Source organism: Tiliqua scincoides, chromosome 1, assembly GCF_035046505.1.
Source record: "Tiliqua scincoides isolate rTilSci1 chromosome 1, rTilSci1.hap2, whole genome shotgun sequence".
In the NCBI taxonomy this organism is placed as follows: Eukaryota; Metazoa; Chordata; class Lepidosauria; order Squamata; family Scincidae; genus Tiliqua; species Tiliqua scincoides.
In genome coordinates, this window is record NC_089821.1 from 236,339,648 (window position 1) to 236,353,906 (window position 14,259).

The window sequence follows — 14,259 nt, forward strand, 5'->3', positions numbered from 1 at the left end:
AGACCACTTGGGAATACCGGGTGCTGTAGGCTTATACCATAGCCTTTCGAGACTGAAGGTTGCCAACCTTAATTCCAAAAGGCACTTTCATTCTGTCAGTGAGCCATAAAGGAGCACCTTTAGCCACTGAGCTATCCTGGGAGTGCTGAACTATTGGCTGCATTCAGTGCCTGCTTAGCAGAGTTGCTTTGGAAGAAATGACTACTCCTACAGATTTCATATCTTCCTCTTGTGCCTGTAATTGAGTTAGTGCCTTTTGATGAGAAGTAACACTGTATTTCTTCCTCATGCATCTCCTAGAGATTTTGAGCACCAAAAAGGACTAGAGGTCTAGTCCCAGGAGAACTTCCTTTGACAGGATAGTTCAGTAAGCCAATACAATTGCACTTTTTTCAGTTCTGGGGCTGTTTAAAAAGAAATTGACTAGAGCTAGATTGTTAGAAAGGGGACAGCTTAGTCACTTTATTCCTCAAGTACAGCACATTGCAAGCTATGGTCACAATAGATCAACAGTAAAAATGGGCAAACAATGAGTTAAGCTTGTCAGAGAGCCAAGTTCATTTTTCGGTTTTGATTCCTGAGATCTCCATGGATAATCTGGCTGCCCAACTGAATCCAGGGATGGGTGGATGACCCATCTCGTAATTGATGCAAATATTCCCAGCTCTTCATTTCCATGCCCACCTAGTGCCAGTTTAAAAATTTGGCACCATCTCCAGCCTGATTCAAATTCTGTTTCTTTTTTAATGTATCTGCCAAATATATATGACACTGGTCTATTTGCCAAGATCCCCCCAATAAAAGTGACACTAGAGCTCACTAGCATATTCCCATCCAGTTTTGCCAGAGGTGAAATTTAGTGGCAAAATTAGAAAATAGAAGTTCGATAAGAGCAGCAACATTGTCACTTGGGTTCCAGACATGCTGATTTATTCTTTGGGCTTCAGCGTGATCAGGTTCAAATACTGGAGTAAATACTGTGCAATTCCCAATATTTCCATTCAGTCATATCTGAACTGGCCCAAAAACTAAGCTTGGCGGCATTCTAAACATTATATGTGCATAATTCAGTAGTCACTGAATAGTCTCAGCTAGTGGAAAATCACCCAGAATTACTCCTGCTCTCTTTTGCCCCCAAAGTTTGTTGTAGATTATCCACTAAAGAGCATTGGGAGATGATGAGCCTATCTAAAGCATGTCTGCATGTCCTCAGTTGAGTTAAAGATGTCCAGGGTGCCACAGTTCTGCTACAAATTCTATGGCCCTCTTTCTCATGCACTTGTGCCCCCTTCCACAGTAACACCGCATCCACTTCCCTATGTCCTTTGCTTCTTGGCTCTTCAAAACTGGTCAGACAGGGAAGACCCTGATACTGGAAGATGTACCTCTTTTGCTCTCAGTATCATCTGTGCCAGCCTGTTTTGAGATGTGCTGGGCACTAGAGTAAGTAAAGAGGTGGAGGTAGTAGCAATGGTGTCAAGAGTGGTGACAACCCTCTTTTTGCCCTTCTGTCCATCAACATTACCTCCTTACTTCTTTGTCCGGTGTTTCTTCAAATCTGACTGGGCAGAGAGGAGCCTGAGATTCTCCATAGATTCTCCATACCCAGCCAAGCAGCAGATAAAGAGATGGCTTCCAGAAGAGCCATTGGGAACAGGATTGTAGCAGCCCTTACTTGCTCTTCCAGAGTCACTGCTGCTATTTTCTGCAGCAATTCTGCAGGAGATGATGCACCAAGGAAGTGAAGGAGAAGAGAATCAAGCAGGAAGGTGACCCAGAGAAGTAGCAGGCAGGTGCAGAGTGCCCCCTCCCCTTCATCATGTCCCTTAACCCACTGCTAAAAGCAGTTGCTGCATTGAAGATGCCTCCAAAAAAAATCACTGAGAAGCAACATAAATTTAGAAGGTTACAGGCCTTTTGATTGACTCAGTAGGACTCAGTCTAGCCAGAGCCAATACGATTTGTTCCCCACTGTGGCACTGCCACACAAGTTACAGTCAATTTGCCTGTGTACTGTTACCAAAAAGAAGCAACACCGTGGAATGCTATAAACTCAGCTATTCACTTCTGCTCTGATTTGCTGCCTCCAGGTGCTTTGTTTCTGCTGTGATTCTTATAATTTTGTCATGTATCACACAGCAACAAACCCAGGTTTGCTGTCACATATAAATTCAACAGGGAGCAACAAAGCATCACAACTCTCTGACAACTGTATCTACATGAGATGCTTGCTTTTAACCACATTGGTTGCATTCACAATCTATATGTTGACAATAATTTTAGATGTGCACCTGATAAAATGATGGGAGAAGAGGCTCCTAGATTCTGAAAAAAGTTGGTGATTCACAAGATACACAACTCTCTTTTTGCAGTGCATTTGGTCACCACAAGTTGCCTATCTGAAGCTCAGTCCACGAAGTTGGCACTGAAATTTTGATAAAGGGAGTACAGAAGTGCATTTCAGTGAGAAACATCTGAGAATTTCCTTGTGAAGCCCAATGGGTTTCTATAAGACACGTCAAATTTATTAGGAGGTTTCCTCACACCCATAGGATTGGCAGTAAAATTTCACATAAAGAGAAATTTAAATTTCCGAGTTGCAGAATTCCAACTGAGGAGAAACACCGGAAATTTTTCTTTAGGAGCCAAATAAGTTTCTATAAAAAAAAAAGTGTGGATTTTCATGTGGGTTCTGATCATCCCTCACCCATCAACAGGGCAGTCAGGGATGACAGGAGGGTCAGTGGAGGTCATTCTAACCCGTTTTACGTATACAAATACTTACTTGAAACAGGACCATGTGGATGTATTCCAAGTAGTCAACCATGCATAGGAGCAGCTCCCTATGCTGTGAGCATGATCTTCTGTTAAGCCAACACATGGTAGAGCATTGCTGGGCTCACATAGGCTGTTATTTCATTATCTCTGCACAAGCTAAGGCGTGGTGGACTCCTCTTGAGCTGCATTTTATTACACTTCTGGGTTTGTCATTAAAGAACTGACTCAGACAAGAGAAACATCCATTCGCAAGCAACCTCAGCCTCCTTGCTTCAAGGATTTTTCTCTCTGTGCATATTTGGATTAAAGCTGTTTTTTGTCATAAAACCAATAGGCCTAGTCTCTCTCATCCAAATGCTGCAAAAATAAGCCCCTAAGCTACCCATGAGCATTCAAATATTGGCAAGTAGATCCTGTGATAAACTTCTCTTTTAGCTTTTGAAGCTTTCTTTTAAAAAAAAAAAAAAGTCTTGGTGTCCAGTGCCGTTCTGCCACTCCAGGTAATAGGTTGAGTACATCTTGCATCTCCCTTGGCAGGTTATTGATAAATGTATCCCAATTATCTGTCATCCCAAGTACATGCGGCAATTGCATTCTGAGAGCAGAATGAGGCCGTTTTAGTCCTGCTGTTTTTTTTTTCTGCTGTCCTCTAGATTAATTCCATGGAATGCCGTCATTTCTCTTGGGGGGTAACAATGTCTGCTCCTTGAAACAAACAGTTTCCCAGTGTCAGTTCAACTCTTTTGAACAAATAACTCTAAAGCAATACTTTCCTTTTTGTCATCTTTCAATATTGTGAGCCAAATTCAACTCCTTGGCAAAGCAAGTGAAAATCTGCACTAATATTGTATAAATGGCCATGACAAGGATGGACAACTGGTAGTCAGGAAGTTGGATTCAGCCCCTGAAACACTTTCACTTGCCCTTGTTAGTTTTGCTAAATTTTAGTGAAGGTGATTACATAGGCTAATGGTGGCTGCATGCATTTATACTGGGAATTGGGGAAGGGAACAGGTGTAAATGGAGGTCTGTATAACCATAGGGACTTGTATGCATGTGGGTTCTGCATTGGTGGTTTGGACCATGTATATGTGGAAATTAGGATCTCAACAGGTGTCTCTTCTGGGTCTGACAGTTTTGAAATTCACCCTTGGAGAATATATTATGATAATTCAGCCCTCAGTAAGTAAAAAGCATTGTTCACATGAGAAGGTACCATAAGTGACTTTCTGTAGCACTAAATTACAAGGAGAGGTATCTCAAGCTTGCAGCTCAGTCTGGGGCACCCAAAGAGGTGGCACAGACCCAAGCAGCCCAGCACTGCGCTGAGTTGCCTGAGAATGGAGTTAGGATCCTTGCCCCATCCCCACTCGGCCCTGGCTCGCCCATAGGCCCATCTGCTACCCATCCTTCCCCCACCCAGGAACTTCTCTGTTCTGCCCTCCCCCTGCCCTCCCCAAGCCCCCAAGCCGGCCTAACTCAGCTAGCGCAAACTTACTGGTGTGCTGGCTCTGCAGGGCCTGTGTTGGCCTTCAGAGGCTGGTGCACAGATGCACACTGACCTTCCTCCTCTCCTGGTGGAGCAAAAGTACTTGCTGGCACTTTTGCAACACCTCTAGGCCAGCACTTGTACTGGCACTTGTACAAGAGACTTGTACCAGCCCAAGGGCATTTCTGGATTGCACCCTCAGTTACCTAAACAATGCAGCCAACAAAGTCACAACTAAATTGTTGGCAGTTTAGTTCATTCTTAAAGTACAATGGCTGCAGCAATGATTTATCAGACTCTTCACAAAAAAAGCTCATCTAGCTGTTCAGCTCACTTCATCCAGACTTCCTGTAAATTTACAATACAATGTAAGGGACAGAAAGGTCATAGACCGATGGAGAGATGGCTGTCCACAACCAAAGACATGGGATAGTTGTGGTGTAGAAGGGTTCAGGTGAATTCTATTTCCAATATAGTTGTTCAACCATTTTGTGGCCTATTGTCTTTAGAAAGAGACATTAAAAAAATAAGAACTACAGCTTGATCCTCTGATTGTCTTCTGTACAGCCTAATGTTGGTTTCCATGCTATAAGACTGGGATGCCATAAATTGAATTAATGCAATATGGACCATCAGCTTTGAGCAAAATTATGGCTAAGCATTTTGTAATGAGCTGGCCATTTATTAATTCAGTAAAAGACATTATTCCTAAATTGGAGATGATAAATAAAGCTGGATTTGCATCTAAGGGTGCAATCCTAACCAACTTTCCAGCACTGACTTAGCTGTGCCAATGTGCCGTGCACTGCATCCTACAGCGGGGAGGCAGTCAAGGGGGCCTCCTCAAGGTAAGGGTATGTTTGTTACCTTACCCTGGGGCTGCTTTGCGGCTATGTCAGTGCTGGTTAGGACTGCGCCCTGAGTAACAATTTCAGAAGACAAGCGAGTTTGCAAGGCCCTTGTCTTATAAAGCCATTGAAAGGATTTCCATAGGCCAGGAAAATATGCATCAATAGAATGGGAGAGGGCATCATTAAAGATCATTGCTTTATAAGCAACCACAGTATTTATCTGAGCACATTCCACAGTGAGACCTGCTGCTTTGCGACCTCCATTTGCTTTGAAGGTGCAAGTTTAGTAGTATGGGATGCCACTTACTTCCACTCTTGCACTGAATTCTTTATTGCTCATCAGAGTCAAATAAACAAAGATGCCTGTTAATGTTCAGTTTTTAGAAAGTCTTGTGCAAATATTGGTTTAGCAGATGCAGTTGACAGCTAGTTATAGCAAAGTGGCTCACAGTCAAATGACATGTTACACTATAGGCACATGTTAAGTAGATGCTTCTGAGCACCAAAAAAAATCATCAGGAGAAGATGCTTCGTAATGGAAGGACTGGGCGGAGGGGAAACTTAACATTTTCTTATCTGAACCCTTCCTCCTGAAATTACCTTCTCAAGCTATTTTCCCCATTACACAGGTTTCAGATCCAAAACACAGCTCTAGAATTACCGTCGGAGCAAAAGCATCTATGACATGAGGGTGGCAGGCATTTCAGTATAAAAATACTCTTGCCCTCTGAAGTGCCTTTGCAAGAGAGTAGCAGGAAGAGAGGGGTATGCATCCATCTCCTGTTGGTGGTTTCCCAGAGGCATCTGGCTGGCTGCTGTGGGAAACAGGTGGGCCTTTGGCCTAATTCACAGGGGTCTTTGTTTGTTCTCGTGATGTACTTGACATTCACAGGGAATGAAGGCACTTGTAATCCTGATCAGTAAAGGGTTCAAACTTCTCTTCCCCAGGAATCTGCCCATTCTGTATGGTCTGGTGGTGAGTTCCTGTTGGACATTCTCTCACCATCTAAAGTGAAGTGAGCAAGTATCGAAGACCAGGCCTTCTTGTCTTTTTTCCCTAGACTCTGGAATTCTACCCACTCCCCAGAAACCTACCTCCCTCTTTTCTGAGTCATTGAAGACTTTTTTTTTTATTTTCTGAAAGTATCCAAGGAGTGGGAACACTCTATGTTGTGAGTACGCCTGGGTTTTGACTTTTCCCTCTGTATTTTAGATTTTGCTGCTGTTTTTACTAACTGTTTTTGATATAGGTTTCTGTTATTTTAGATTTAAGAGGATTAATAAGTCAACTGCAAAATTATTTTGCTGAAGCAGAAAAGCAAGGTAATTTTAAAAATCGATCAAAATAAACAACATTGGACAGAAACAAGAAGCTACAGTTACTTCTAAAAGATAAGCGCTATTTGGAATTAAAACAGGATGAGATGATGCTCTCAGCATTTTTTGGGAATTTATTTTTATGTAGACCTATTTGGTTGACTCATTGAATGACTGTACCATAGTCATTGTTCAGCAAGATATTGCAACAAAGGCTACATAAATGTTAAGAGCCTTTATGACTCTGGACACAAGGGTATACTCAGGCTGCTAAATTCAGTCCAGTTACTCATCTGAAAGCTATGGTTGAACAAAGATAGCTTCTTCACTACTATTCCCCTGCTAAAAGGACAAACAGGCACCTCTGCAAGTTATGCCTGATATTTAGCACTAGAGAGCAACTGTCCTTCTTCACCTCAGTATGGCATCTTTTCCTGTGGGTACTACTGGTGTCTCTTCTGCATCTTTTATAGATTGCGAGCCCTTTGGAGATATGACACAATTTTTTTTTTGTTTGTTTGTTTGTTTGTTTGTTTACTGACTGACTGACTGACTGACTGACAGGCCAATCCTATCCACACTTTTCTGGGAGTAAGTCCCATTGACTCTAATGAGACTTACTTCTGAGTAGACATGCATAGGATTGGGCTGCTGCTTTCTTACTTACAAACTAAGAGCCCAATCCTATGGGCTCTAAATGCTGGCACTGAGATCCAGCACGAGCACTGGGTGTCATAAACGTACCGTAAAGCAAATTTATGGCACCTGGAGTGTAAGGAGCGCTGGTCCGTTGCCAGTCGGCTCTGACCCCAGCATCCAATGGACACCACCCAGAACAAGAGAAGAGCTTCAAGTGGCAGTAAGGTCTTTCAGGGTGGGTGGAGGAACCAGGGCTCCACCGTATCCTATCCTCTGTGTTGGGCTGGAAAACCCAACATGGAGGTTCTTAAGTCTGTGCCAGCAAAATAGCCGGTGCAGACTTGAGAAGCCCAATTGCAGGGCCTGGGGTTTTCCCTGGGGAAGAGGATGGAAGTCCCCTTCCTTTGAGGAAATCTTTGGTGGCCTTGGTGGTGCCGCTGAATACAGGGGTAGCCATTTTGGCACCACTGCACCCAGTGGCACTGCTGGAGATAGGATAGGGCTGTTTAGGGCACAATCCTGAGGCACCCTTGGGCCAATACAAGTCCCTTGTGCTGGCCCGGAAGGGGTTGCAAATGTGCTGTAAGGCACATTTGCGCCTCCTCATGAGTTGGCTAGGCCGGCGTGCAGAGGTGCGCCGGCCTGCGGAGGCTGACTTAAGCCTCTGTGCCGACAGAGGCACAGAGCCTTGTGTCAGCCAAGTTATCAATAAATAGTTGAGTTAGAGTGGTAGCACTTTCTTTCAAACACATGCAGTACTTAATACAGTGCTTTTAAATAAACTGGTTTGTTCATAGCAAAGACAGGTCGAGCACTAGGAATAAAACAGTGACTTCTATTTATTTGAGTTTTCATACTTGACAAGAGCATTCATCAGCTCAAATTATTTACAAGTTTCGAGAGAACGTTTGTCAAGGGCACGCAGATTGGAAACACAGGCCCACTGCAGCCGAAGAGAGACTGGCTCTGGGCCTAACTCATTATTTTATCAAGGCTCTGGCAGTCAATCAGTAGGAAATTATCTGTGCTGTATTGACATAAATCATAATTGGTTTCTCTTGAATGCCATGCCAAATCCCTGACAAAATGAGTTACTGTATGCTCCATGCCAGTTTTCTTTCTTTATCAGTCCAAGTCCAATCTTTCTTTGAATGCAATCAAATGGTAGCAGAATCCTAAGAAGTTCATGAAATTTTTGGAATGGCCGTATCTCTAATCTAGTGCCCCTCCCTTCAGCAATGGCCAATACCACGATGCCTCAAAGAACTGGAAAAGCGTCTCATGATACAAGAAAATAATACCAATCTATTATAGTGCCATCATTTATAGGAAAAGTGAATCAATGTTACCCCCAGGAGCTGAACAAATTGAATGCGCTCTGAAATACGAGGGGTAATGATAACAATTGAATCCTGTGAGCTACTGTACCGTCTCCTCCACATTTTTACAACAGTAAAACGGATGAGTGTAACCAAACTCATTCTGATCTGGGAAGCCTTGCCTGTGTCATAACTTAGCCAACCCAGGACATTATACTGGTAACAAGAATAGCCATTACTTGTGGCACAGAACTGGGGAGAGAAGAGACTTGATAGATGAATGGCATGAACCATTTTGGGCATCATTTGCTTAAAGTACTGTAACATGTATGATGTGTACCAAGCCTTGTATTATCTAATTTTAACTATGAATTGCAACTGACAGACAACATAGCATGGCACTTGCCAAGTATCAGTCTAGCTACTGTATCGGTGAAGGTACATCTGTTCAAGCAGCTCTATGACTGCAGAACACATGCTGATTGCTTAAAGCTTTCCATGCCCAGCTATAACACTGCATGTTTGCCAAGCGTGATCCATATATAAACCTTGCCCTTACTTCGGTTTGCAGAATAAGGGTGTACTTTTCCCCCCCAAGCTTAGAATGGTGTAGCAGCTACAGTGATGGCCTTTACCGTAACAGAATATTGGAAAAAGAGCATGTAAGTTGAGCAATGTTGCCACCACAGAGGTGCATAAGATTAGTAACTCAATTCATCAACAACATTTTGCTTTGAGGTGCCTTCCCATGTTCACCTAGAGTGAAATTTGAAGCAAATTTACTAAGTTCCTGGCAGGGAAAAAATATTTGAGGAATTTTGCTGAATGCTAAAAATGTGTGCTAAGACTAATGACATTCCTCATGGACATTTCATACATCTCTAGCCCAAGTTTGAAGCTGGCTGAATATTTCCTTTGGTTGCCACTTAATTCCTTCTAAGCCAAATTTGAGACTATTTTGCAGGTTCCTGAGCAGGCCAAACATCTGAGGAATTTCGAGTGAGGTTTGAGAAGCTGGAATAAAACCACAGCATTTCTCAGGCTGAGTGGGTCTGTCATATTCATTATCAGAGGGTGAAACTGGCTGCATATTTCCAAGTGCACACAGTCTGCTAACCAAATGTGCATTTCATTTCTTTCTCTGATGCACACCCATTTATCCCAGCAAATCATAAGTGTGAGACCTACCTCTTCTCTAGGATTGTTGTGAGGCTAAATGCACTCTGAACTTTCTGGAGAAAGAGGCAGGATACAAATGCAATACATATTAATAGTTGTAACATTTATTTTTATATCCCACCCTTTTCCCAAGGTTCTTATGGTCCAGGCCCATGCAGTGAATTACATGACTGGTAGTGGCTTGAGGTTGGTCTCCCCACCCCTAATCCAATGCTAACCCAGTGGTTCTCAAACTGTAGGTCCTTTGCCCATCAGTAGGTCATGACCCAATTTTTGGTGGTTTGCAAAACTGATGGGATAGATGAGGCTATGAGCATCAAGGGATAAACAACTTAATACTCGGGGGGGGGGGAGCACTACCGCCCATCTTCATTATAGCCACAGAGGCTTGAGCAGCTGGCAAGTGAAACATTTTACTGCTAAAATGCTAAAGCATCATTCTACTACCCGATGCTAAAAAGGTTGCGAACCACTGCTCTAACCACTACTGGATCTCAATTATTTAATGCATGAAACATAAGGAAATTCATTAGCTGACATGATATGACATGATCTCTATGAACAGATCTCTTAGTTCAAATTATGATGCACTGAAATCCTGATCAGATCACATCAGGGCTGCAGCCAACCTATGTTGAAAGTACTTGAACAATACTTAATATTCATAAAACACCCTATTCAAAGCATGCCACATCCATTATCTTGTAATCCTTCTTCAGTCTTCTACATAGTTAAGTATTTTGTCCCACATTGCTAGTGGGAGGGGCCTGAGAGATGATAGTCTACCTAAGGTCATCTACAATGAAGAAGAAAGACAAACGTAGCTTCAATGGTGTGCCTGTATTCATTCAGTCTTCATGCTCAGTGCAGTGGCTTCTTGATTTGGCTGTCATGCCCCTTCTTCCTCTTTTGGAGAGCCTCCAAAAGAGGAGGAAGTGGCACAACAGCCAGATTGAGAAGCTGCTGTTTCCTCCTCTGGGAGAACCTGGATGTCATGATGTTGAGTGGCATCACAACTTTGTCCTGGTGCCTGAGTGCCACCCTCCTGGTAATGCACTGTGTGCTAAGCACTTGAAGAAAAACAAAATAGACAGCATGCCTGAAATTGGGGGGGGGGGGGGAATAGGTGATCAGAATTTGATCCAAAGGCTACGTTTGTGTTTTTACAAACACAAAGGAGAGGGAGAAACAGCTCCCACTTCACAATCAAAAAACTTTACCCACCTGTCCATATGTATGTCTGTCCTCACCTTGATGAGTTCATGGCAGAGATGAGATTTGAATGAGGGTCCCAACTGCTCACAGCCACTGTACCAAACAATGTTTTATAAAAATGTTGTTACCTGCCCCACAACCAGGACTCAAAATCCCATCATGCCCTGCCACTAAACAAATACAGATCCTTGAAATATTATAGCTGACAGTTTGGTGATTAAATGATTATGCCAAAAGCACATGCTGGTGCCTGCTTAATAAACAAATATTCAGATAATCCCCTGATTCCTTCAAAACCTTAAGTGGGAAAAACGAGCTCTTAGCTGACATATTGATTCAGCTATAATTTGAGATTAGCATATACAGCCCAATGTATTAATCCGCTGTAACAAACTTATTTGCATGCTAAAAGAATTCAGTCTTTTGCTACATTAAATACATCTCACATTTTGTATAGCTTTAAGGAAAACATCAGAAGAAAAAAATTTTCAAGTGCCAGATTTCTTTCTAACTGAAACCGATCTTTAATTTGAAGAAAAAACAGATAATGCAAATATACTTTTCCTGTTTTAATTCTGAGAGCACAGTGCTATGAAATCTCATCAAATAATGACCCAAGATCCAAGACCTATTAAACCAAGGAACAATATCTGAAATACAGATATTGGATATTTGGGAGAAAGGATACAGGTATTCACTGGCAGACCTGCCATTCATTTGATGGGGCAAATGTCCCGGGTACAGAGCCTTGCGCACCTTTAGGACCCCGTGGAAGCCGCTCTGAGGCTCCTGATGGGGTCAGAAACTGTGCTTCCGGTTTGCCGGAAGCACAATTTAAAGTGTTGGGGAACCTTTAGGAGGCTTCTCCGATGCGTCCTGAGTCACGCAAGGCACCGTGCACTCCTGGTAAGTGGGGGAGCTGATTTGCATGCAGGGAGGCAGCGGCATCCTGTAGGGGGGCATCATCGAGGATCTTTGCCCTGGGGTCCGCTACTGCAGGGATTAAATAGTTGAACTGTTTTCTAGGCCTGTACAAAATGAATAGCCCTTATTCTTGCTTGTTCTTTCCACCGTCTCCTCTCTATTTTGAGCCAGACTACCAAGATGAGTGACCCATCAAGAAGGACTTGTAGGTGACCAGCTATTTTGCTGTTGATCTGTTACCTTGCAGGATACATGTCTGGGCTGTTATGGGGGCTACGGATACTGTGGACACCATTATCACAGAATCACGCCGCCGCTGCCCCATTCCACTCCCATTTTGCTCTGGCCCAGCCCAATTCCTATCCTGATCCAAGTGACCTCCCCCACCATGACTGCACCTACAGCCAGTCTGCATGGCACTGTGGTAAGAGTGCAGCTCCAGCAGCCATACTCTGTAAACTGGTGGAGAGGCAACTGTGATGGCTGACCACATGGTATGCTAGAAGACTTCGTTATCTGCCAGTGTACCACTTGGATAGGATTGGGCCATGAAAGCATTAGATCCCTTATGGATCAATAAGGGAGGGGAGATTGATTACTTGATTTAATGAAAAGTAGGGCTTTCTGGGCCTGTGAATCTCAAATTCACAAATTCAGGTGGTCTCAAATTCCATCAAAACAGACATGATACTGGTCTGACCCTTTGCATTCCAGGAAGGCACCTAGCACCAAGTTTTTTATGTGCATCTCCTGCATGTCTTGAATTAAAGGAAATAGAAATTAAAAATTGAGCATGTAAAAGTGTGCGGAAGAGCTTCGTACTTCTAGGCTCTCACATTCAATGGCGATGTACTTGCTGTATGCTAGGGCTTAGAGCTGCAATTTGCTTCTGACAACCTAAATGGTTTCTGGAAACCTAATTTGTAGACATCTGAAACATACCTTAATTAGATATCTGACCATTTACTTCAGATGACTTCTGGAATAGATTTGGATGGATCAAAATGTTACTCAGAGAGATCCACAAAAAAAACAGAGAGCCCAGGAAATATTTCAGTGGGGAGAAGAGGTGTCACAGATGTGAAAATTGTTCCTCCATTGGCTGAATACTTACGTAGAATAATGACTCTGTTTGAACCCAATGTTTCAAAGATATTGTGTGCTCTACCCGTATAACTGAAGCTTCAACACTGAATACAGCTTATTCAATTTGCCATCTATCATGAACATGTAAGTCAGGAGCTCTCAATATTTTAAAAAGTTTTTGCAGAGGAATGTTGTTGAATGTTATTGCAGCATTTTTCAAAGCATTTTAGTTATTTCCTTTTACTTCAACCTTCCTTTCCCACGTTAAAGTATCTTACGTAAGGACTGAGTTCTTAAAGGCCACAAAATTACCCAGGCCTTTCCCATAGTCTTCAGTTGATCAAGTTTTAAGGAGATGCAGCTCGCAGCTTAGCCAGCTCTCCTTTGATGCTCTAATGCCAGACTTGTAATCCGAGGAGAGCTGGAATTTCGAGCAAAGCCCTTGTTGGAATGACAAGCACAATAAAGCCGGCTGTTTTCGTTTGACACCGTCCTGGTGCTGGTCTGATTAACACGGAAAGGGGAATAGTATCCTCCAGCACCCTGAGAGCTTCATTGTCAGAAGCCTGTGCCTTTCAGTTCAAAGGCAGATGCAGCCACAGTAACTGCTTCTGAGGTTCTGCTTTGGCCACTGAAGCAGGACAAGTGAGAAGTGAATATTGTGCAAGAGAGATGTAAATATCAGTGTGACCCATTATGGCTTCGTTAGTGAGATATCAATAATTACAAGGAACAGCAGTTGCCCTACGAAAGACTGTGGCGGTTTAAAACATGCAGCTGCAATTCATGCGCCAGTCTGGATTACCTGCATATTTATATATTTTCAAATAAAACTCATTAGAGAAAAATTATTCCTATTCCATTACTCAGAGTGTGTTTAGTAACAGTTGACATAAGCATATATCCAGATAAAATCAAGTGCTACGAAAGTCAAAGATGGTATAAGAACGTCTTATGGGCATCCTGTAAGCTTCCCTTTACAGTGTTTTACCTCTTTTTCAGGAACCATGCTAGTATTGACAGATTGGGTTTACTGTCTGGAAGTTTTAGAACAGGGGTGTCAAATTCATTCCATACAGCTGACCAATTAGCATTGATGGTGCCTGCTGAGGGCCAGAAGTAATGTCACTGGGCAGGAACTGATGTCAATAAGCAGGTCATGACCAGAAATAAGTACTTTTTGTCACTCATTTAGCTGCAAATGACAGAAGAGAAAATACACAAAAATACACAAAACTTGATATTTTCAAGATATGGGAGAGCCCAATTATCATGTGGGCTTCCTTTTCAGCACTGACACCTCAGCACAACTCAGCAGCTGTGAACAGCTGATGGTGGTGCTAGGAGAGCCTGAGGCCAGATAAAGTATGGGCCACATCTGGCCCTCAGGCTTTATGTGTGACACCCTGGCCTTAGAATAATGCCAGAGTCATAGAATCATACAGCTGGCAGAGATCTTGGA